Source organism: Mirounga angustirostris, unplaced genomic scaffold (assembly GCF_029215605.1).
Source record: "Mirounga angustirostris isolate CCGP_5_RB_7025 unplaced genomic scaffold, mMirAng1.0.hap1 SCAF_8, whole genome shotgun sequence".
Lineage (NCBI taxonomy): Eukaryota > Metazoa > Chordata > Mammalia > Carnivora > Phocidae > Mirounga > Mirounga angustirostris.
The window spans coordinates 29,708,082-29,731,629 of NW_026991716.1; the positions used below are offsets into that span (position 1 = coordinate 29,708,082).

A 23,548-nucleotide genomic window follows, 5' to 3' on the forward strand; every position below is an offset into this window, starting at 1 on the left:
CGCTGGAAAACAGAACAGAGAAAATTGTTACCTCCTTTTCCTTTCTTCCCCATTCAGTTTGTTTTGTCCCTTGTAACATGTCATTTTCAACTGCTGGAAAGCCTTTGTCTCTGATCTTTATTTTTTATGTAAATCATGGAATTTGATTTTTCCCATAAAATTATTTAAAAGCTAGGAGAATTATCGTTAGTTTGAATACAGGATGTCTATGAAATAGGAACTTCAAGCCTCTAAAATCCCAAATGGCCAGGGAAATTTTCCTCAGGTGTCTTGGAATTCAAAATGTGGAAAAACAGAGTGGGTAGGGCAGGAGGTCCAAATGAAAAACTGTTTTAGAAACTTCTGATCCTCTCCTTTCTCTTCCATCATTTTTTCCTTTTCTGTAGATAGTCTCATTAGTGGTCTCTGTAACTAAGCAAAACTTTTTTCTCCCCTGTTTATGTAAATCAGTAGTGTTAGAACTTTCTACTGCATCATGAATCACCCAGAGAGACTTTGATAATGAAATAGCAAGGGGCCATGAGGTACCTCAAGCCCTTTGCATACCAACATGGCTAGATAAAGACTCTTGGACCCCACTAAGAACCAATCAAGCCCGTGGCAGAGAGTTAAATGAATACGCAGACTTACTGTTTGTGTGAGGAGTTGATCCCACTGAAAAATAAGCAGAGAGATTTCTTACTGCTCCCTGCTCATTTACTCTCCTATTCGTTTTTTTCTATTGGTAAATTTTCTAGTGGTATAACTGTTCAAAAAGTTTTTCTGATCAGGAGTATTTGAACTTTCTAGGAAACTTATAATCAGCTGGTGGAATTCAGGTTAATGGAGAAGGAAAAGCTAAGAAAATAAGTTTCAAGTTCATGTACTGGAACTCAAATTCCAATAGACATTGCTGGACTTTGATAAGTGCACTGCAAAGAAACAAATAAACAACTTACTAATTGCTCATATAGATGACCCAGCTGGAAAACAGAAATATTATCTGTATCTTTGTTTTTCCTGTTCATTTTTTCTCCTTCTGTATGGAAAGTCCCTGCCAATCTTTAGAAACATGGAGAAATTTTTTCTCTGCTCTTTAGATTTTATGCGACTCAGTGAACATTTTAGAAACTTACTAATAACCTAGTGGAATTCTGAGTAATGGAAAAAAAAGGGTCAGGGAAATAGGAGCTTTAAGTATTGCTATCCCAATATGGATGGATAAATTTTTTTAAGTAGATCTGTTAGACACTGCTGGAGATAATTGAGTTCCATCATGAAGGGAGATAGTCATACTTACAAGAGGATCCTGTAGCTGAAAAACAAAGAGAGAAATCAGTGTGGAAAGACTGGTGAAAAGGGGGTTAGTTTTCTTTTTCTGAGGGAATACCAGAAATGTTCATGGAGCGAGCACTGGACCCTTACAGCTGTTGTGCACTTCTGCCTCCTGCTTAAAATCCTACAGGAGATTGGGTAATTTAAACTGTGCTGCTTTTACTTTTCTACTCCCTGTTTCTGCTATTCTGAGCAAGCTGTCCCCCCACCCCCTTGTTGACAGATTACAATAAATTTCAGGTAGTTTCCTCTGATATTTTTATGTAATGTATCCATATTAAGTTTTTTTGGTTAATAAGTGGGGTTTGTATTCCCCTCAATTCATCCATTCCTTGGGTGGGGGTGCAGTCTGGTAGTAGAATAAGCAAGAGATGGAGAAACATGAATGTCTACACCCACAAGACAGAAGCAAAAGATTGCAGACCCTGTAGGAAGCCAAAGGCAACTACTGTGTAAGAACAAGTATGGAACTTACTAGTCATTTCTGAAGTTTCACCTGGCAGAAAAATGGAAGGGAAAGAAAAGGGAGAAATCAGAGTATGTAGAACGAAGAGAACTCAGTTATCCCATGATGGGCTTGAAAAGGGTAACTACAAGGAGGATGCAGGGAGCTCTAAAACCTGCCTTTTAGCTCAGTGTAACATCTGAACTTAAGCTCCCACCCCTGTGTTTTGCATCCTCAGGCCTGCTTCTGCTGCTCTGGGGCAGAAGCGTGGCTGTCCTCCTTTCCATTCCTTTCATTGGTGGTAAATGCTTGAAATTTCTAGAGGTTCATAATATCTTAAATGTGTACTTCTATGTACGTTTGTCATTCTCATTTTCATTTATTTCTTTTCCCTACCTAAACTTTTAGTTGATTTGGAAAGTTTTCTTCCCATTCCTTTTTTTTTTTTTTTAACTAGTCCTATTTGGAGCACTCATTTTTATTAAAAAAAATAATCAGTGCATTTTGTATTTTCTTCAAATTACCTGTAATTTAGGGGAAAGCTAGGAAGGAATAAATGTAGCAGTATAATTTCCATTTATACATTACTGTATGTTTTAAGTGTTTACACATAGGGGAGAGGGAATTAAGCAGGAAAGGAAAGGGAAAGGGAATCCATGTGCCCATATAGATTCTCAGGCACATGGTAGCTATTTGGGGACTTTGGGCCAGATGAGACCCTTCCTTTAGCCCCAGTGAGATCCTCTGAGGTGAGCTGGTTTGTGATTTCTCTCTTATAAGAATTATGACAGCTTCCAAGCTGTAAGTCTTGGTGATAATTAAGAGTACTGAGAAAGGAGGCCCTGAATTAGGAGAACAGTCTACAAATGATGACTCATATGTTTATTCACAAAGGAAGTGTTTAGAACCAGCATTTAGGGCAGGCAGCATCCACTTTTAGTGATCATAGTATGATTGTGTGGAAGACTGCTTGCCCTCTCCATGTTTTGAGTTCCTTTCCCCAAGATATCTTGTAGGATGATAAACTCCATGGCATCAGAGATTAACCAAATCTTTCTCCCTTATTCATGACTTTATTTTGGAAGTATATTTTTTATTACGTTCAGTTAGCCAGCCTATAGTACATCATAAGTTTTTTGATATAGTGTTCATGACTTTATCCCCAAGCCTCAGCTCAGTTTCTGATATAAGAGCTCAGCTAGTTGAAGGAATGTTTGAGTACATCTGACTTGCCTTCTGATAATGTCCTCTTGTTTGGCTTAAACTTTGGAATGCTATTACTTAATTTCGGACTCAGAATTTACAATGACCTGAGGTTTGTTTTGTTTTGACACTCTAGAATTTGACAATAGTTTTGCCCTCGCTAGTCACAATATGAGCTTACCCTTCACTCTCTTTCACTTATAGTTCATAGTTGCCTGATGCATTTGCCAGTTCCTATAATTGCAGCCCACCTACCATCACATCCTGTTCCCTGAAGCTGTGTGTGTGTTGGGTGTTTGGGGCAAGTGGGCAGGATAGGGCATGAGGAAAGAGAAAGCATTGGGAGAAAAGATTGGGGAACTCAGTATAGACTAGATCCTTAGTAGTATTCCCTAGTACACTTTTCCCAGGAAACTGGGGGAAAAAAAACTGGTAAGACTTCAGTCTATTTAAATTTGATTGTTTTTTCCTTATTTTACATTTATTTTTAAAATTTACTTTCCTTTTTTTTCATTTTCTTTACGTTGTCTCTCTTGTCTTTGAGTAGGCCCTTTATGAACTACAAATTACTTCAGAAGTGAAAAGCTACACTTATTCTTTCTCTGTTACTGTAGAAAATTCTATATTATTATAGAAGCCATTATGACCATTACTAGGGACATTTTCTTACTTTTTTCTTAAGAAATAACCTTAAAGAATTGTCAACAAGTGGAAACTGAGATGCATGAAAACATGTCTAAAACCACTGTCCTTATGGTAATAGGTAACATTTGGGACAAGGGACAGGCCCTTTATACACTGTAGAAGATCAAAGAACACCAGAGGAAAAAGATAGATAAGTGACTTACCACTGGGCCCAGTATATTGCACTAAAAATAGAAACAAACATAAATTACTGTGGTTGTTGAATATGGTAAACACACATACCACTGATGTTTTCCAAAGGAGAACAGTTAAATAACTTCCCAGAATTACTAAATCCCAATCTTCAAGATTAAATATTTTTATTGGACTGTATCCTCGCCATAAGAATCAGATCTTCCCCTAGGAGACTTGTAACCCTGTTTTAGTTGGAGGGAGAATCATTTCATGCTTGCCTTTTACTACAACAGGTGTTTGAAGTGAAATCTTTATTGTATTCCTTTCCTTCATTGTCCCCATCTTTTTTTCTCTCATGTCAGTTTTTTTCACTCTCTTGGCCATCCTTCTTTTGTTTTCTTTCTCATTCATTTCTTATGTCCTCCCCCAGATTCTCTCTATTGCATCTTTGCTTTGGAACAGTCTTCTAATGTATACTGACAAACTACTATAATTATTATTAGAAAAATGTTATGCTACCTATTATGAATTTGAGTAATATATATGAGTTGGTGTATATACAGGAAACTTACCAATAGGTCCTGGAGTTTGCACTAAAAAGAAATCAAAACTGGCATATTAGTATGAGTGTTTGGATGAAGAATACATTTTTCATTAATTTTATTATAGGGATGGGGTTTTGGGAGGTAGAGTAAGGGAGAAGAAGTGATAACAGTAATAAGAACATTAGGGAGAACTAAGCCAGGTATGATAACTGTATAGCAAAAGAGATATTGAGCATATATTGCAATTCAGCCTGAGATGAGGATCTCTCTAGAATCATTGTCAACCTAGGAGACGTTAGAGACATTAAAGGTTTAAACTTTATATTTTTCTTTCCTGTCAGAAGATACTGCTTTTTTAAAGGACCCACCCTTGTACTAAAATATTTCTGACCAACTAATATGCTCTAGGGTAGGCTTGAAGGTAGGAGGTAAGGATATAGTCTTCTTACAGTTTCCAGCTAACTGACTACTACTTTGATTAGCTTGAGTGTCTCTGGGAAAGAGTAAAAAAAACCTTCAGTTTTTAATGAGAATTTGGCCTTCAGGTGATTTTCTAGTTCTGATTAAACCTGCTATCTTACTTGACAACATTCCTTTTACTTAAGAATGATCCTTGGGGCGCCTGGATAGTTCAGTCAGTTGTGTCTGACTCTTGATTTTAGCTCTGGTCATGATGTCATGGTCATGAAATCGAGCCCCGCATTGGGCTCCATGCTCAGAACAGAGTCTGCTTAAGACTCTCTCCCTCTCCCCCTCCCCCACGGACTCCCTCTCTTTCTAAAATAATTAATTAATTAATTAATTAATTAATTAATTAATTAAAAAATAAGAAAATGAAAGGAAGAATGATTCTTGGTTGGTGAACTGGGAGAACTATAAATACCTGTTAGAAAGCCTTATCTTTGGGCTTCCCTGAATGTAGTGACCATGTATTTGGGCATGTTCCTTATGGGATCCCTGCAGGTTATGTGTGTGGAGTTCTTATAGGATATTTTGGCTCCTGGGGATTCTAACTCCAAGCAGCTTCTGTATGTAGCCTATCGGAGGCCAAAGAGAATAGTTCCTGGGTGGCACCTTAGACACCTGCATAGACCACTTCGAGGACTACTGTCACAGAAGAGGGATGGTTGATGCTGCCCTAGTGGCAAGCTGTGCTTCCTGCCTTACGTCCCGCTGAGTAGCCTGGTGAAGGCTGGGATCATCATCTGAGTCTGCACAGTTAATTGAATCTTAAAAGACCACCCTTCCTTTCAGTGGGCATTGCGTTGTCTCTCTTCTCCATAGCTCCTTACTTCATGGCACTCATGATGAGAAATATCCCAGTTCTAACCCATAAGCCCCAAAACCTTTAACTCTGAATTTTTTTTTTTCTGTGTAAAAAAGCTAGAAGATGGATTACCAGTTGTGGCTATCCTGGGCCATGAGTTGTAGACAAGCTAGAAATTTAGGTATTTTGCAAAAGTAATTTAATGTTTGCTTTGACTATATCTATTAAAAAAAATGCCCTTGATCCTGGAGTAGAATTCCTAGGATACCTGCCCTGTGGTGTAAGCCACTAAATCTTTAGACAGATAATCATTTCAAGTATTATTTTGTTTTCTTAGTTTTCCTATATTTTCTTACTCTTTTTCCTTTTTTAATTTGTGACTCTTTTGTAGACTTCTTTTACTTCTCTTTCTCAGCTTTATTTATATTCATTTACTCTTTTTTCTTCTCCTGCCTTGAACTCAGTCTCTTGCCTTCAACTTTCTTCCTACTTTTGTTCTATTTAAATTTCTCTCAATTTTTCTCTTTTTAACCTGTATCTTTATTTCTGTCTGTTACTCTTTGTATTTCATTTTCTCTCATTTCCTCTCCCCATAGGCCTTTTTGTCCACTATTTTTAATATTTTAAGTTCATTGTATTCCTAACTAATAACCTTTTAGAACACTCAAAATAGTAGTGGAAACTCACATTTAAAAAAAAGAGTCAGCACAACTTCTAAAGTTCTAACTTCATTAACTATCTTCCTTCCCTTATTTTTTTGAGGAATGTCTTCTGAACCTCAATTTTTTCATCTCTCAAGATGGGTATAATATCTGCTTTACCCACCACCATTGAAATGTTGTGTAGGCCCAACAAAATAATGCATGGGAGAGTTAGAAAAACTGTAAGCCATTATAGGAATTATACAAAGAATGTTCACTTCAGCAGCACATATACTAAAATTGGAACAATACAGAGAAGATTAGCATGGCCTGTGCTCAAGGATGACATGCAAATTTATGAAGGAATCACACAAAGAATGACTAAGTACAGATACAGAACTTACATTCATTCTGTCAGGCAAATATGGGAAACCTCAAACATCATTTTTTTTAGGTTTCTAATTTCAAAAATTCCTAATTTTTGTTAGGAATCCTATAACCCAGTGTGTGAAGCTATAATTATTTGCTCTTAGTTTGTAAATATGTAATTATGGACAACTGTATCTTGAACCTAACCATTATTTATAATGTTTCTATGGAAAAATGCAATAAGGTAAGTTGCTAAAAGTTGATGAAAATAAAACCTAACTGTCTTGGAGAGAACTTTTCAGAGAAATTAGATTGGAAGACAAAACAGGATTTGCATTATTTCAAACATAATCCCAATAACAAAAAATTATTTGCAGGGAAAGCAAGAGGTTTAGGTGCTGTGTTCTAAATCTTTATTACATGGTGGTTCTAAAAGGCTAGATTATAGAACTTAGAAAAGACCACTCCTAGGGGGTTATTTTTTCACTTCGTATTTCAGCTTCATAGTTAATATCTTTTTTATTGCAGAACCTGGGTGAATCCAACCTCTAGGAATTCTGAGTGGAATAATGAGACAGCAGAAACACTTGATCCTGGAGTCTATGGGCATGAATCATTTGAAATAAAAATCAACTGACATTCTAAGCATTGTACAGGACCAAAAGACATTGTAATTGAGAGGTGACTTACCAATGGTTTTTTGAGAGAGCGCTAGAAAAATAAACAAAAGAAAAGAGAAAAGAAATCAGTAGCTGCTCTCAGGCTCTGGAGCCCATAGTTCTCATTTGCATGCTTTTCCTGGTAATCTATGCCACTAAACTTGGGCTCAGCTACAGTGGGTTAGCAAGGATGTTGACTTTCTTCATGGATGCTAAGACAATCTAATCCATATAAGAGCCTCCTTATCTAATGGATCTACTGAGAGGCTAAGTAGCAAAGGTACTAAGTAGAGGTCACCCTTTTGGCCCATTTAAACCCCTGTAGAGGACTGGAAAAATCCTTTTCCATTTAAACTTAATTTTCTTCCTTTCCCCTATAATTTCACTTCTATCCATCACATTCTGTTTTTAAAAGTCCTTTGTGTGATGTGATTGAAAACCTTATAGTTTGTGTTTGGCACTGGAATGTACATCATTAATGACTTACTGAAATGGTAGGTACAAGAAAACACCCCAAACCCCTGAAATCCCAACATTACTGCAGGAAATTAAAATTCTCTACAGTGGAGAATCAGGCAGTAAACTTACTGATAGGTCCCGTAGCTCCTGCTGAGAAACAGAGAGGGAAAAAGAGAGGAAGAGGGAGAGGGGTGAGGGAGAGAGGGAGATAATCAGTAGGCTTCATCACTGTGAGGGAAATAACCATTCTTCAACCCTCACTCTAGAGGGAGTGTCATAAGTAGAAACCCTAGGAACATCAAGGGTTGCTTGCATGGCAATCCTCAGACAGGCTCCGTGTTGTACAATATAGGGACTTCCAGGAATGGGGGCCTTCCCCCCCCTTTTTTTCAGTGATATTTGTGACCTTTAGAGGATTGGGATAGACTCATTCCATACTAATTCATAATGTCTCCTTTAAAAATTTTTTTTTCTCTTTTTTTTCTCTGATTCCATTATGGACTTACTGTTATTTGAAAAGTGAATTTCCCTTGCTGACAGGGCATTATGACTGCTATTAAGAGGGTCCTTTTCTATTTTCTTATGTTAGCCCATGGGCTTTGCAGTCTCTCTACTTCATGCACAGCTTCTTTGGAAACTATGTAATAGGAATGCTAGAGAAGTTGAGAAACATGGCGTCAAGAAAACAGGGCAGATCAGTACTTAAGACCTTGTGGGTGAAAAATTAAAGGAACCAGAGTGGAGAAACAAATTTGATACTTACGAATTGGTGCTGTGAATTGCACTGAAATACAGAGAAGAGGAAAATCAGCAGGTTTGATATTAACAGAATGCTTATGCCTCCAATATTCTTTTTAAAGAAACTGTGAAGTAACTCAACCAGAGGGAGAATTACTAAAGCATATCAGTAGATAATTTTAGCAAAGAAGCCCAATAGCCCTCCCTCCAGATTAAGTCATTTGGTATTCATCTTAAATGAGAAATCTATGGCAGAGGGGAATGTATAAAACTGGGGCTGAAGGTTGTCAATCTTTCCTTCACATTCATCCCTCATCTCTTTCCCTCTGTGCCCTGCCCAACACTCAGTTCTCTCAAAGGATTGACACTCCTAGGGGTAGGTGGGATATCAGTTATGTTGGTTTTTTTTCATCACCACCTCCTCCTTTGTCTTTATCATGCTTATTCTTTTCCCTTCTCCTAGAACCAACTGTTCTTATAGTGCTTCCCTCCGTTTAGGAAAAGTCCACAGTAGTTACTTTAATTATTTTTATCATAATAAAGAGAATTTTTTTCTGGTTTTAAATATTTATTTATATTTCATATTATTTTAAATATGAATGATTTTGCTTTCCCTTGTCTTAAACTCAGTGACAGTTCAGGGTGTTTTTTTTCTGATGTCTTGAGCATCAGGAGGTGTCAGTAATTCAAATGCAATCATGCAATCAAGAAGCGTGGGTGAGAAAGCCTGGAAATAGAAAGAACTTGGGTAAGGAGAGGTCCCATAGCTCACAGAAGACCAAAGAGTATCAGAATTAGGAAACAGAAAAGGAACTCACTTATGGGTCCAATGGTTCCAGCTAAAATATGGGAAAAGCAAGACAGACTAATTAGATTGGTTCTTTGGCACAGAAAATACACAGTTTGCACTGAAATTATTTTTGGGAGAACATCATAAATGCAGACATAGGGAACAAAATTTCTACTTCATCAGAAGAGTAAATAAATTTTATTCTTCATTCCCCACCGTGGAGGACCCGTGTAACTACTGGGATCTGACAGCTGGAGCTGCAGGGATGCAGTGGTCAGGGTTCCTTCCCTGATGGGTCATTGTAACTCAGTAGATTCCACAGGCCATTGCCTTTCTTCCACCTGGGCTAATTGGAACTTGTTTAGCCAGAATCTCTGGCCTCATCTTCTGAAGGAGGCAGTGGGAATTTCTGTCTCCTGTGGGTGACCTCAGCTCCCTTACTCATTGGAGTAACTTGGCCTGCAATATCTTAGCATAAAAGGGAATAGGAACTCTCAGAAGGCTCAAGACTTTAAGTGCAGTTGACTGGTAAAGGGATTGAGGCACTAGACCCACATGCTTAACAATAACAGCCTTCTCCTTTACAAACACCATACACACGGACACCTCTCTCTACCTCTAGGGCTACATGTGCTTTAGTGACACTTCCCCAGTGTTTACTCTTGATTGACTTTGATTATTTTAATCATGTTTCACGGGTATAAATGCTCCAGGAAGAGTAGATACAGCATGTGATTTGTTAGCAGCTCTAACCCGCAAATCACTCTTCCTCTTCAGTGTTGGCCCTGCCCCAGGAGCTCAAGCTCTGAGCATCCTCAGCAGTGATGGGTAGAAATACGTTAAGAAATGAATGAAACCTTGGTGAGTTTCATTTTTCTTGTCATTGACTTTAAGGCTACTCTTGCTGTGGAGAATCTGAAGGGATGGAGGAGCTGGTTAAACTTAGATCAAGTGCATTCAACTTTTTATTTCTTTTCTAGCTATAGAGGATTGAAACCCTGTAAGTAATGGTTCTAAGCCACCTGGGGATTTTCTTAAAAATGCAGATTCTGTTTTGGTTTTAGGTGGAGATTCTTCATTGCTAAGAAACTCCAAGGTGATGCTAATGCAGATCCCTGGACCCACTTTAAGCAGCAGGCCATTAAGAGACTGGTAAAATCTCAGAGCATGAATAGGTCACTGTTTCCATTTACCACTTTTTTTTCTTTTCTGTATCAACTGTCTCTCACCCATCCCTCATTCCCAGTGCTTCTGCCAGACATGTTCGTTGTAATGTCATTTAAGATGCTATCTGGACACTTCTTGCAGACTTACTCTTTGTTAATAGCAGGGGACCCTCTATCAGTGAGCTGAGTGTGACTGGGATTTCTAGTAAGGGAACTTTTTTTTTATCTTTTAACACTTTTATTCTTAACACTTTTTCCTTGGCCATTGAATCTCAGGACTTTGAGAAATTTAAAAGTGATAGTACTTCCTCAGGAGGCTCCCAGCTTATTAAAATAAGAATAGGGAATAAAGAAGGAGAAAATAATTGACAATTTGTGCAGGAGGAAATAAAAACATCCACGAATAGGAGAGTCTTACATATTCTAACAGTGTAGTAAAGCAAAGCACATGGGAATTACAGAACAAGAAAGAAACTTACTTATGGGTCCTGCAGTGCCAGCTAAAATATAAACACAAACAGGTAAGTCTGGAGAGAGTATGACTGCAGGATGTACATTTCAGGGAGCTTCAGGTCAAGCATTTACTACATTATTACATTTACATGGAAAGCAGTAAGAAGGTAAGTCTTCATTCCCCCCCTTTTTTCCTTAGGAGACTCTTAAGATCATATTTCCTGCAATTATTTTTCTTGTTCTTAATTTTTACTATCTTCCTATGGTCAAATCCTTCTAAAAGTTTCTGTTTATTTTTGGTAAACAACTTCATCCAACCAAAGGATTTTTCCTTTCACCTATGAATTAATTTTAATAGCAGAGTTTCCACTTTGCTAATTAAGAAAATTGTCACGTAGAGGGATCCTGAAATCAGCCTCAAATTCCTCACACTGGTAAAGGAAAAGGAGAACAGTAAAACAGTGAGTTGTCTCCTTTCCTCTTCCTTTATGTGCCTACTTAACCCCCACTCCAGGGCCCCCTCCCAAAGCAGGCACTTCGTAGAAGATTAAAAAACAAAACAAAACTGAGTTGAAAAGTAGCAGAAACTTACATAAAGTTTCTGAAGTTCCTTTGAGGGCTTTTGCATCACCTATGATGAAAAATGACAAGAACTATGAGAGATAAATGTTGTTTAAGCAAAAAAAATTGACAAATATAATCTCATCTAGATTTAGACTTTCAGAGAGCAAGAAGTGTAGGCAATCCCATTCCCTCCTCCCCACATGTGCGGTACAAATAGTCTTGAGGTTAAAGATCCAAGGCTAGGGGCACCTGGGTGGCTCAGATGGTTAAGTGTCCAACTCTTCAATTTTGGCTCAGGTCACGTTCTTAGGATCCTGAGATCAAGCCTCATGTTGGGCTGAGTTTGGAGCCTGCTTAAGATTCTCTCTCCTTAAACAGTATGGAGGTTCCTCAAAAAGTTGAAAATAGAGCTACCCTATGACCCAGCAATTGCACTACTGGGTATTTACCCCAAAGATACAAATGTAGTGATCTGAAGGGGTACGTGCACCTCGATGTTTATAGCAGCAATGTCCACAATAGCCAAACTATGGAAAGAGCCAAGATGTCCATCAACAGATGAATGGATAAAGAAGATGTGGTATATATATATATATATATATATATATATATATATATATATATATATATAATGGAATATCATGCAGCCATCAAAAGGAATGAAATCTTGCCATTTGCAATGACGTGGATGGAACTGGAGGGTATTATGCTGAGCGAAATAAGTCAATCAGAGAAAGATATGTATCATATGATCTCACTGGTAAGAGGAATTCTTAATCTCAGGAAACAAACTGAGGGTTGCTGGAGTGGTGGGGGTGGGAGGGATGGGTGGCTGGGTGATAGACATTGGGGAGGGTATGTGCTATGGTGAGCACTGTGAATTGTATAAGACTGTTGAATCACAGACCTCTATCTCTGAAACAAATAATACATTATATGTTAAAAAAAAAAAAAGAAGAAGAAGAAGATAGCAGGAAGGGAAAAATGAAGGGGGGGGAAATCGGAGGGGGAGACGAACCATGAGAGACTATGGACTCTGAGAAACAAACTGAGGGTTCTAGAGGGGAGGGGGGTAGAGGGATGGGTTAGCCTGGTGATGGGTATTAAAGAGGGCACGTACTGAATGGAGCACTGGGTGTTATGCACAAACAATGAATTGTGGATCACTACATCAAAAACTAATGATGTAATGTATGGTTAATATATTAATATAATATAATTAATATATAATATAATATAATTAATATAATATAATAATATATTAATATATATTAATATAACATAATAAAAGTTGGTTTCATGGAAAAAAAAAACAGATTCTCTCTCCTTCTCCTTCTGCCCCTCCCCACTCTCTCCTGCACACTCTCTCTCTCTCAAATAAATATAAATAAATATCTATCCAAGACTAGAGAGTCCCAGCTTCACTACTCTCTAGTTTTATGACTACATAAGTCACTAAACCTTTGAAACATTACTTTTCTCATCTTTAAAATGGAAATTATACCTCCTTTCTTAGAGGCATGGCTACAGTGAAAAATCAAGAATAATAACGGATGGGAAAGCTGATAAGTTCTGTCAGAATTGTTATGGAAAGAAATATTCAGTGACTACAAAGGAATGAAACTCATGCAAAGTAGGAAGTTTTCGCTGTGTTTAAGGTATTTGGCTTTAGTTTACTTTTTTTCTACTTTCTCTATTTTTCCCTCTTTAAAATTTTAATTTATTGTGTTATATTAGTCACCATACTTTTTTAAAATTTTATTTTATTATGACTACTTTTCCCTCTTATATCTTACTGTCATTTGGAAAGTTCTGAATGCTGGTGACAGGGCATTTTCATGAGCACTTCATTGTGTTGTTTTGGTTTGCTGATCTGTGTGATTTCACTCTTTAAGAAAAAAATCTTTTTGTATTCCTTAGTTACCACAGTACCTTAGTTATACCGGTTGATGTTGCAGTGAGATTGGCAGGAGTGGAGAACCATTGCTTCTTCCTTGAGAGTAACCAATCTTATTTTAAGATGTCAAGACCTCTTTACTGAAACAAGTCTATTTATGAGATGAATTAATTTTCCCATGGAATTTCAAATGTTTTTTGTGTGTGTGTGAAATTATGGTTTGAAGTTTTAGAACCTACTTTGGACTTCCGTTTTCCTCTTCTGGAAATTTTCACTGAAATTCTTCCTCCCTATTGCTTTCCTCCCCACTCTTTCTTCTTTTACCTGTTCAAATCTTTTTACCTTACATAGTTTTATTTCTGTTGAACATTCTTTAAGTGCTGAAGTATTATTTTAAAAAATTATATTTAGTAAGAAAGCTTTTAGTGAGTTGAAAAATTTACAACTTATTTCTCTTAAAATAATTATAGTTTTTACTTGTATATTTATGACTTGGTTTTTGTTTGCTAGTTTGTTGTGTTTGGGGGGAAATAGTAGCTTTTCACAGAAATGATAAGATCTCAGCACTTGGGAAGAGATACTGCCTTTTCTGTGTGCTATAGACTAAGGTAACATACTGCCAATCCCACTACCAAATAAAGATAATTTATAAAAGACAGCTCCCATATATTTAAGATTTAATAATATTGACCCATATCAGGAATGATGAATATATTTGCGTTAATGGGCTAATCCTGATCAATTAGTAGCAACTCCTTGGACAAGAGAAAAATTTTAGATTGTACGTGGGCTGAGCAGGAAAGAGAACTATAATCACCTATTGGTATCTGCCACAGGCAAAGGTATAAGCAGAGGTGGAACATATATATTTTTGGAAAGTTTTGAACTGAGAGTTTTGTGGTCTTGCCCAGTTGAAGGCAAATAAGCGTGACAGTGAAAGGTTTCCACTTACTTTCAAAGTGAAGAAGCAGATAAAAAGCTTAATTATAAGACTTGAGTATCCTGCCAAAATACTAAGTATTATGTATGTTTCGGTTAAGGACACAGCTTCTGTGGATAGTCTGTCTGATGAAAATACTAGAATTAGTTCTCTTAGAGAGTGCCAAATTTTCCCCGCTAAACAGAGATACTGGTTGACTTTGTGGGGGTCAAATGCTCAACTGCTTCAGCAAGTCTCATGAATTGTGAATCTGTCAGTTTTAGGGGATAGTGGGGAATTTGGGCATTTGAAAAGTGCACACTCTATCTAGAAGCATTCACATTCAAAATTTAAAATAATGCAATGCTGGTCAACCAGAACACATGTACAGGTGGCACTGGGCTAGTGGGTTGCCAGTTTGGGAGCTCTACTTTGGAAAAGGAAAAGGTTTAAGTGAGTACCCTGCACATTTCAACAACAGTACAGTGTGAGATCCACATCACCAGAGGCTGCGGCCTGAGTTGAGATAAACCAAATGAATTCCCTTTTTTCATTAATTTAATCATAGGTATTGGTTGGGTCACATTTAATTAAAACCTGTAATTTACAAACATGTTCAGGTTGTGAAGCACCCAGAAGTTGTGATCTTGATCTTTGAGCAAGAAGTAATTTTACTCGGTTTAAGTGTGACCAAAAATATAATATTCAATATGAAAAATTTTATCAAAAGCACATAGCTCAGAAGAAAAAAATTTGTCAACCAGGATTATCTCTTTCTAAATTTTTAAATTTTTTGTGTCATTTTCCCTAATTCATTACTTTTCTGCCCCTCATTCCTCTCTCATTCTTCCCTTTGTTTAGAAAATGCGTTCATTCTGCTTTGGAAATAAATGGAAATCAGTTCCAGGAGACTGACTTAAGCCTTATCACCTCAATTTTTCTTCTTTCTCCATTCATGTCTTCTATATTCCCTCACTTTTCTGTTCTTTTCTGTTAATTTTTCAACTGGTAGTTGAAATTATAAAAGCTTAATGAGAAATTAAATAACTTGCTTATGTTCAAAGAACCAGTAAATAGGGAGCTGGCATACAACTTCAGGCAGCCTGGCTCCAGAGCCTGCATCTGGAGTAGCAGACTCCCTATACATTTATAATACATTAATTAATAAACAAACATTTTTAAGGTGGTTTTTAATAATTCTTATTATACCACTCTCAATCCATGGAGGAATAATGCATATTTTCAATAATGGGGTAAACAATAACTTATTCCCAAGTCCATGGCCAAAGTAAACAGCATTTTGTGGGGGTGGGGGAGTCGTGTAGTTAGAAAGGGACACAGAGTCCAGGGAGGACCTGTTGGGATGGAAGAAAATCAAACCTGCTCTATAAGAAGAGGGAGTTAATGGAAGAGAAAAATACGAAGATATAGAAGAGAGAAGCTATGACAGCTGAAGAGAAGGTGGGGCTGGGAGATGAGGTCCCATGACAAGACATGACAAGAGTGCAGGAATTTGCTTAAAAGCAAGAAGGGGTGTGTCATTGTCTTAGGGGAAAGGTGAGGCAGGTGAGCATGGTGTAGGTACGATAACTAATGAAGGAGAAGGTGGAGAATGAGGAGCCTCAAGCACTCTCATTCTGATGTAGCATATCTCCCCAGATAAGACAGGGAGACGGCCTCTGCCTAGTGTGGGAGCCCTACAATACCAGAATTTGAAAGGAGAAGAAAAACTTACTCATGGATCCTTGCAGTAACGCTAAAGAACAATAACAAATATTCAAATCAGTTTAGAGTTAATGGTTTAAATAATCCACCATTTCCCAAGAGTCTTTCCAGAAACTGTACCCTCCATTCCCCAGTAGGCAGATGGATTACCACACTTGCATCTCGAATCTTCCCCCACTTTGGACACTATCCAGGAGTGAAATTCTCAGGAGAGTCTCCAGGTTTACTGTAGTTTCAGTATTCTGATTTCATTCAACACCTTTCCTTTCCCCTATTTTCTACTCCGCCTTCTTTCTTTCTTTCCTTTTCTCAGTTTGGAGAATCTTCTCTTCATAAAGTAATAGCTTAAAGAACCAAAGAAAGGCAATCTTAGAAAGGTTCCAATTTTATAAAAAAAAGAAGACTGAGGCGGAGAGAGGGGAAGGTCTGTGCCTGAGTATGCTAAAAAATATATGCAGTTTTCGCCTCCAATTTTTCTGTCTCAAAGTTCAATGCATTTTTCTCTGTACTGCATACAGTTTTCTCTTTCTGTTCTTTCTGGAATAGTCCTTTAAAAAGTAAATTAACTTCTTTCCTATATATAGACTCTTTCTTTTTTTTGTGTGTTCTTTTTATTAATCTCTGGAGTGTTCCTCTTATAAAATAACCTAAATAATAGGGAAGGTTTGTGGAAATTTTAATATTAAATCATGACAGTATTAGTAATATGTAAACTACTATAGAATGAACCCCACTATATTCAGTGGAAGAAGGCTGAGCATTTGTCTTATTTGCCTTATGTTGAAGGTTAAATTCCTGTGTGAAGTTTGATCTTAGATCATTTCTGTCATCTATTTGGAGCCTTATTTAACCAGTCTCTAAAAAGACAGGATTTAACAATGCTCTGTTCAGCTCAACTTTTAATGATTCCTTTAGTCTAAATCCACAAACTGAAGTCCTGTATTCCTGGGCCTTTTAGCCTTAGCTAATAAAATCTAGGACAATGGGAAGCAAAAAGACTGACATTCTAAATTTAGGGCCTGCCCAGGAAAAGGGCAGACAGGCAGAACAAGGTCCCCAGATACCAAGGATTCATGGCAGAGAAAGAACCAGAAACGTGCTCAATTCCCTTGTAAACTGTGCTAAATGAACACACAGATAAATTCATGAGGTCAACTGTTTAAAGGCATCAGAGTTAATCCCATTTGAAGAGATGCTTCAGGAAGAAGCTCTCCACTCCCCTCCCCTGTGATTTAGTCACAGATGGTGGAAGGATATTGTGCTTTGGTGCTGTGACAGAGGCCCAGAAAGACATGAAGGACTGGTGATGAACAGGGAGGCCATTTACATCTTCTTTGTAAAGGTTGACTCTCATAAGGGAACGTGGAAGACGTTAAGTCTTGGTTAAACTTTCTTTAGTTGTCCTGTGTACTCCTTTTTACCTCTTGCTTACTCACATGACTCTTTCCTGAATTGAGAAATAGAAAAGAGACTTAAATGCTCTTCCTGGAGTTGACACTGAGGAATAATAGCAAAAATCCACAGGAGTCTGGATTAATGGTCTAAAAAGCATACGATTCTCATCGAAATCTTTTTAGAGCGATCAGATGCTAGAATGCTTGGATTTGAATCCTAGTTCCTCTACTTACTAGCTGTGTGACCTTGCATAAGTTATTTAATTTTTTGTGCCTAAAAGTTACTCATTTTAAACACAAGATTTATAATAGTATCTACTTCATAGGATTGCTATGAAGATATAACACATATACTCCATACATATTATTATAATATTGTTTCAAATTGCAGTCCTTATCTATGTATCCCTATATATACCTGTGTGGGACAGATGGACCGTAGCCTCCTCTGCCTCAGGCACTGTGCTGGTTTAAGATTTTCAAAGAAATAATAGAATCAAGTCCTTTATGCTCCTGGTTTGAGAGCCCTTCCCCAAGTTACCGTAGTCCACTGAGATGTCTCTGAGAATGACCTCTCAAGAGGGCCTCATTCATCCCCTAGGACCACACAGTATATTGAACTTCAGGGGTGAATGGCTTCATGAATCTTTCAGCTAAATACCATATATAATAACTAATTACTCACTTTCCTCTGAGATCAATCCCAATATGTGTCACATATCCATTTACCTTATTCACCATCAGAAGATAATTCTCATCTTAAGGAGCATATTATCATAATGATTAGTATAACTCCTAATCTGATTTTCTTTCTTACTCTCTAAAATCCCAGAACACCATGCTGTCTGGAATTCATATCAGCAGATTCCCCTATATTTTTAACTCCTCCAAATGTTCTCTTCATTATTTTGTTTTGACAAGCCCAATTGTCCTTTAAAGTACTGTCTCTTGCAGCCCTCTGAGCAATAACTATTTTTTGATTCCATACTCATGTACCACAGAGCCTAGAAATATTGCAGGAGAAATTAAAGATCTGTGTTGATTACTTAGCACATGTCAGCCTGAAGATATTTTACTTTGTTCCTATAGTAAATTATCCTTTCTATGACTTAATTGGATGAAAACAAAGCAAAACTAAATAAAATCTGTTTTGATTATAACAGTAATAAAATGTGGAGCTTGATAGTTTTTTAAGGTCATTATATGTAAGATATATATGTAATATGTCATTATGTAAGATATATATATCTTACATATATATCTCTTACATATACATATTATGTATCTATGTAATAAAACAGCCTTAGTCATCAGATGCAGTTATGTCAGTATTGGACTAGCAAAATAATTTTGAGATTTAGATTAATTCACATTTTTTGCATTGTTAAATTACATATTAAAATGGATGTAATATTTTTTACATATGCATAATGTCCTACATTTCTTGAAACTTTTTATTTCAGGAAGATACTTTAAATTGAAAAATTAAATATAAATATTTTTAATGGTGTCCTGGGGATAGTTGGACAAGCACAAGATTTAGTCAAAAGCTCAGTGTGTAGAACCTCAGTTTTACCTTCTATGAACTATGTGCCTTTGGGTAAGTTAGATAATATCCTTAAATTCACTTTTCTTATCTACAATATCTGTAAATATGGACTCAACAAACATGGCTTATTTAATTACAACTCTCCCCTTTACTCTCATTTCCTGCCCTTTTCACAACCTTCTTCCTTCCTTCTTCCTGCTTCTGAGTGAAAGAAGATATTTTGTTTTGCTGAAACCATCACAGCCAGCTAAAACCACTTGAATCGTCTCTTTCTTCATAACCAGTGGACTTTTCATTTTCCAAAGCTCTCATTAACTTCAGTTAAATGCTCTATTATAGAGAAGGAAGAAAAGATGAGGGACGAGGCTAGGCAGAGTTAGGGCATGACCTCCAGGTCTGTGATACAGAGGGAATTAGAATTGAGAAAGAGAAAAGGAACTTACCCTTTTGTTCTCCTAAAAAGAAACACAAAAAAATTTATGTGGTTGTCTGGCACCTTTTTATTGCTGTTTTTCATTTTGGGGAGTATCAGAACAGGGAACCCCTGCGAGCACCAACCCCTGAGTGTCAGTCGTGGCTCAGGGAGATAGGGATTAGACATCTCCTCCATTGTTGCCATTCAAACCTGGGGACACCTTGAATTGAATTGGAGAAAAGTAAAGGAACTTACCAATACTTGATCGAGGCAGTGCTAAAAGAAAACAAACAAGAATGAGATCTGTGTGTTTCAGGGAGAATCTAAGACTACATAGATTACATATGAGGAAAATGTTGTGGGAAAGAGGGCAGCAATGGGTCACATCCCATTTTCTGTTATCAGGTGCAATGCAGTGTGGTGGGCAGATGGATATCCATTTACGGATTGTTTTTTTGGGTTTTTGTATATTTCCTTAGCAATACTCTTCTGGTAGGGTAGGATTATAACACCTTTGTAGCCTATCTTTTAAGTTCTCTTAGTAAGAGAATAACAATGCTTGTGAGGATTGCTAGTTTCTTAGTCCATGGAAACTTTTCTGCCTCTGTGACTTTCTTCTTTCCCGATCCTGCTGCTTTTGTTCTTTCTGTTTTCCTTCTCTACCTATCTTCCTCCTCCTCCTCTTCACTCTCATTTTTCTTTCTCTTTTTTCCTCTTTGTTTGAAAGATCTTTTGCACCAAACTATTACTACATAACAGTTTCAATAGGGGGTTTATACTTCTCAAAAATCATTTGAGTCCTATGGGGAAGTTCAATAACAAGAAAACAAAATCAGGATGTCCCTAGATATTAAAAGATAAAGAGTCAAGGCAGGAAAAAGGGACTTGTTGTCAAGATGGATATTTCACCCTCTCCTCTAATCACTTGGAAAAGTTGGGCATGATAATTTTTAAAGTTTTAAACCATAAAGCTGAACTTGAAAACTGGAAAGAGAAGTCTCCAAGGGCCATATATCAAGAGGAAGCCCATAATTTTGATAGCAAGTGAGAAGGTTCATCACCCATATATCTTAGTGGGAGGTTGGCTTTTCAGCACATGATCAGGAGTAAAAATTAAGGCCACAGACCTCATGCTCTGGAAAAACTTGGGACTAGTCATTGTGTATATCTAAGGCTCACAAAAGCACTATCTGTGAAAAGGACACCATTAATTCATATCTGTTTGTCAGGGTTTGCCAAGAAGTGATCTATTTGCAGCAGGCTATGGCTGGAGATTGAGCCTCCAGCAATGGTAGAACTCTCAGTGTAAGCCAAGTTCAGGTATAGGACCCACATTTGAACCACTCATATAAGGGAGAAACTATGAGTGCAGAAATGGTTATAAAAAGTGCCCTATGAAATCTATGTACTAATAGGATTATTGCACAATAGGGAGTTTATGAGGAACTCAAACAAATGATAACTAATAAACTCACAGACTAATATTAAAATACATTTGAGGAAATCTACTGCTGTGACAGATGCCACAACAAATGGGACTACATATATAAGAAGAGGAAATCAAAAGGAATTTTCAAACAAATGTGTTTCATATATTCAAAGATATGAAAGAAGGAATAGAATCTACAAAGCAAAAGCAGAATTAATCAGGAGCAACTATATCTGACAAAGAACAAAATGAAAATAGCAGATATTGAAAACAGTCATTAAATTATAAAAATTATTGGGGGGTAAACAAAAAGAATAAATGTAACTGAAGAAAAAATTAATGAATGGTAAATCTGAAGGAAATTATCCAGGACCCAGTATCAAGAAATAAGGATCGAGTGTGACAAGAGATTGCCTTGCTATTCACCAAAGTAATTTCCTTTTTCTCCAAGGCACATATATGATAGAAGAATCTCGCCCTGAGATGTCCATGTCCATTAGGTCCTGGAACCTGAATATGTTAGGCTACGTGAGGGAAGGGATTTAAGGTTGTAGATGGAATTAAGGTTGTTAACCAGCTGACCTTAAAAAGAGATATTATCCTGGATTATGTGCATGGGCCCAATGGAATCATAAGGGTCTTTAAAAATGGAAGCAGGAGATTGAAAGGAGTCACAGAAAAAGGTGTGACAATGGAAGAAGGCCAAAGTGATGTGTGGGGGGCTTAGTCAATTTTTGCTAGTTTTGAAGATGGAAGATGGGAGACCATGAGCCAAGGAATATCTAGAAACTGAAAAAGCAAGGAAACAGGTTTGCTCCCAGAACTTCCAGAAGGAACGCAGCCCCACTGCCACCCTGATTTTAGCCCAGTGAGACATGTGTCAGATTTCTGACTTATAGAACTAAGATAATAAATTTGTAATGTTTTAAGCCATTAAGTTTGTAGTGGTTTGTTACAGTAGCAATACAAAACTAATACAATATGGTTTGATTATTTCCCCCAGATTCCCTTTCAGTTAGATGGGGCTATATGATTGAGTTCTAGCCAGCCTAATGTTGTTGAAAGAGATATGTGGAATAATACTCAGGTTTCCCCATAAAAGCCCCCCACTCATGATCTCCAAGCTTCTTCTCCTGCACGCACTTAAGGCAAATGTGATGAACTCAGAAGCCATTAGTTGAAGATGGTGGAGACATAGGATAAGATGAATTTGCTTGCTGAAGTCATTGCTGAGAGGAGAGCCAATTACCAATCAGGCATCCCTCATTTTACATAATAGAATTTTATGAATAGAACCACTGAGATTTTAAGATGTATCTATTACAGGATCACAGACTAACATAATTAATAAAGATGAGATAGACAAAAGAGAAATTACCAGACCTGAAAGAGGAGAGAGGAATCTTTACATATATTTGATAGCAATCTTAGAAGGAGAGACTATAGTTTGTTAGATAGATAGATATAGACCTAAGTATAAACATGGGATATATTCATAGCAGTTAATGTCAAGAATTTTCTATAATTAAAGAGAGATAGGAGTCCACAGAATGGAAAATCTTGAGTCTTGAGCAAGATAAATGAAGTTAATCTCACACCCAGAGACATCATAATTAAAATGAAGAATACAAGGATAAAGAGAAAATCTTAAAACCATATTTGCTTAGGAACCATCAAACTAGTAGTAAATTATTATCAACAATAAGAAACACCAGAAGAAAATGAAATAAATCTGCAAAGTCTTGAGAGAAAAGAAGTGTTAATTATACACTCAGCTAAACTCTCATTTAAGGCTGAGGATGAAGTAAAGCTATTTTCAGTCATACCAAGGTTAGAGAAATGTTCACATATATATGGAGCCTTAAAAACAACTAAAGGATTGTACTTGGGTAAGAATTAGAAGAAGACACAGGATATGTCAAATAATTATAAACAGAGAAAATGGTGACATATTTTTACAAATCAATTGGCTATAAAAAAGTAAACAATTATTTTGTTTTTAAAAATCATATTATAAAACAACATGGAAGATGTTGAAAGGGTAGATAGTCAAAAGAGGTTATTGTCTAGTCTTAGAGTAAGAAAAAAAATACTGATTAGTTTTTTTTAGAAAAGTCAAGCAGTATGGATGTTATAAATCTAAGAATGAATAAAATAAAAGCTACCAAAACAGGTAAAGCAAAACAAAAGGAACAAGAAAATCTAACAATCCAATAGAAAGTAAGAAAGAAGATTTAAAAAATAAAAGAATAAAACATGGTAAATAGAAAACACAAATTGGCAGAACTTAGGTAAAATATATCAGCAATATACAATAAATGTAAAATGGACTAAATTTATCTGAGACAAATTTTTAATTGTTAATGTGAACAGAGTCAAGCAATATGCTATTTTAAAAAGATAAAAATGAGAGAAAAGCTGTAAGTTTGATAATAAAAGGATAAATAAATAATAGGGAAATACATATTACAACAAAGGTTTTGGAGCAATACTAGTATCAGATAATGTAAAATTTATCCAAAATCTATGAGTCTATGGATGGACATGATATCATTGTAAAAAAGCAAAATTAAAAAAAAGAACAATTACAACTTGTATATATCTAATAAAAACCAAAATATGCAAAAGAAAAATGGGAAGTATTAAAAAGAAAAATGACATCAAAAGGAGGCAATTATATTTGGAGACTTAAACATATCTGTGTGAAGCTAGTATGTCATGCAAAAGAATAACGATAGAGAATATTTGAATAATAAAGTTAATAAGCTTGGGCTGATAGTACATCTGT

At 36.6% G+C, this 23,548-nt stretch overlaps 1 non-coding gene across 1 annotated transcript; it reads left to right on the forward strand.

Moving 5' to 3' along the window:
- Positions 1-6,506: 6,506 nt before the first annotated feature.
- LOC123838041 (U6 spliceosomal RNA) lies at positions 6,507-6,611 on the forward strand. The gene has a single exon (XR_006789381.1). It is a non-coding gene; the product is annotated as a U6 spliceosomal RNA (small nuclear RNA).
- Positions 6,612-23,548: the final 16,937 nt, after the last annotated feature.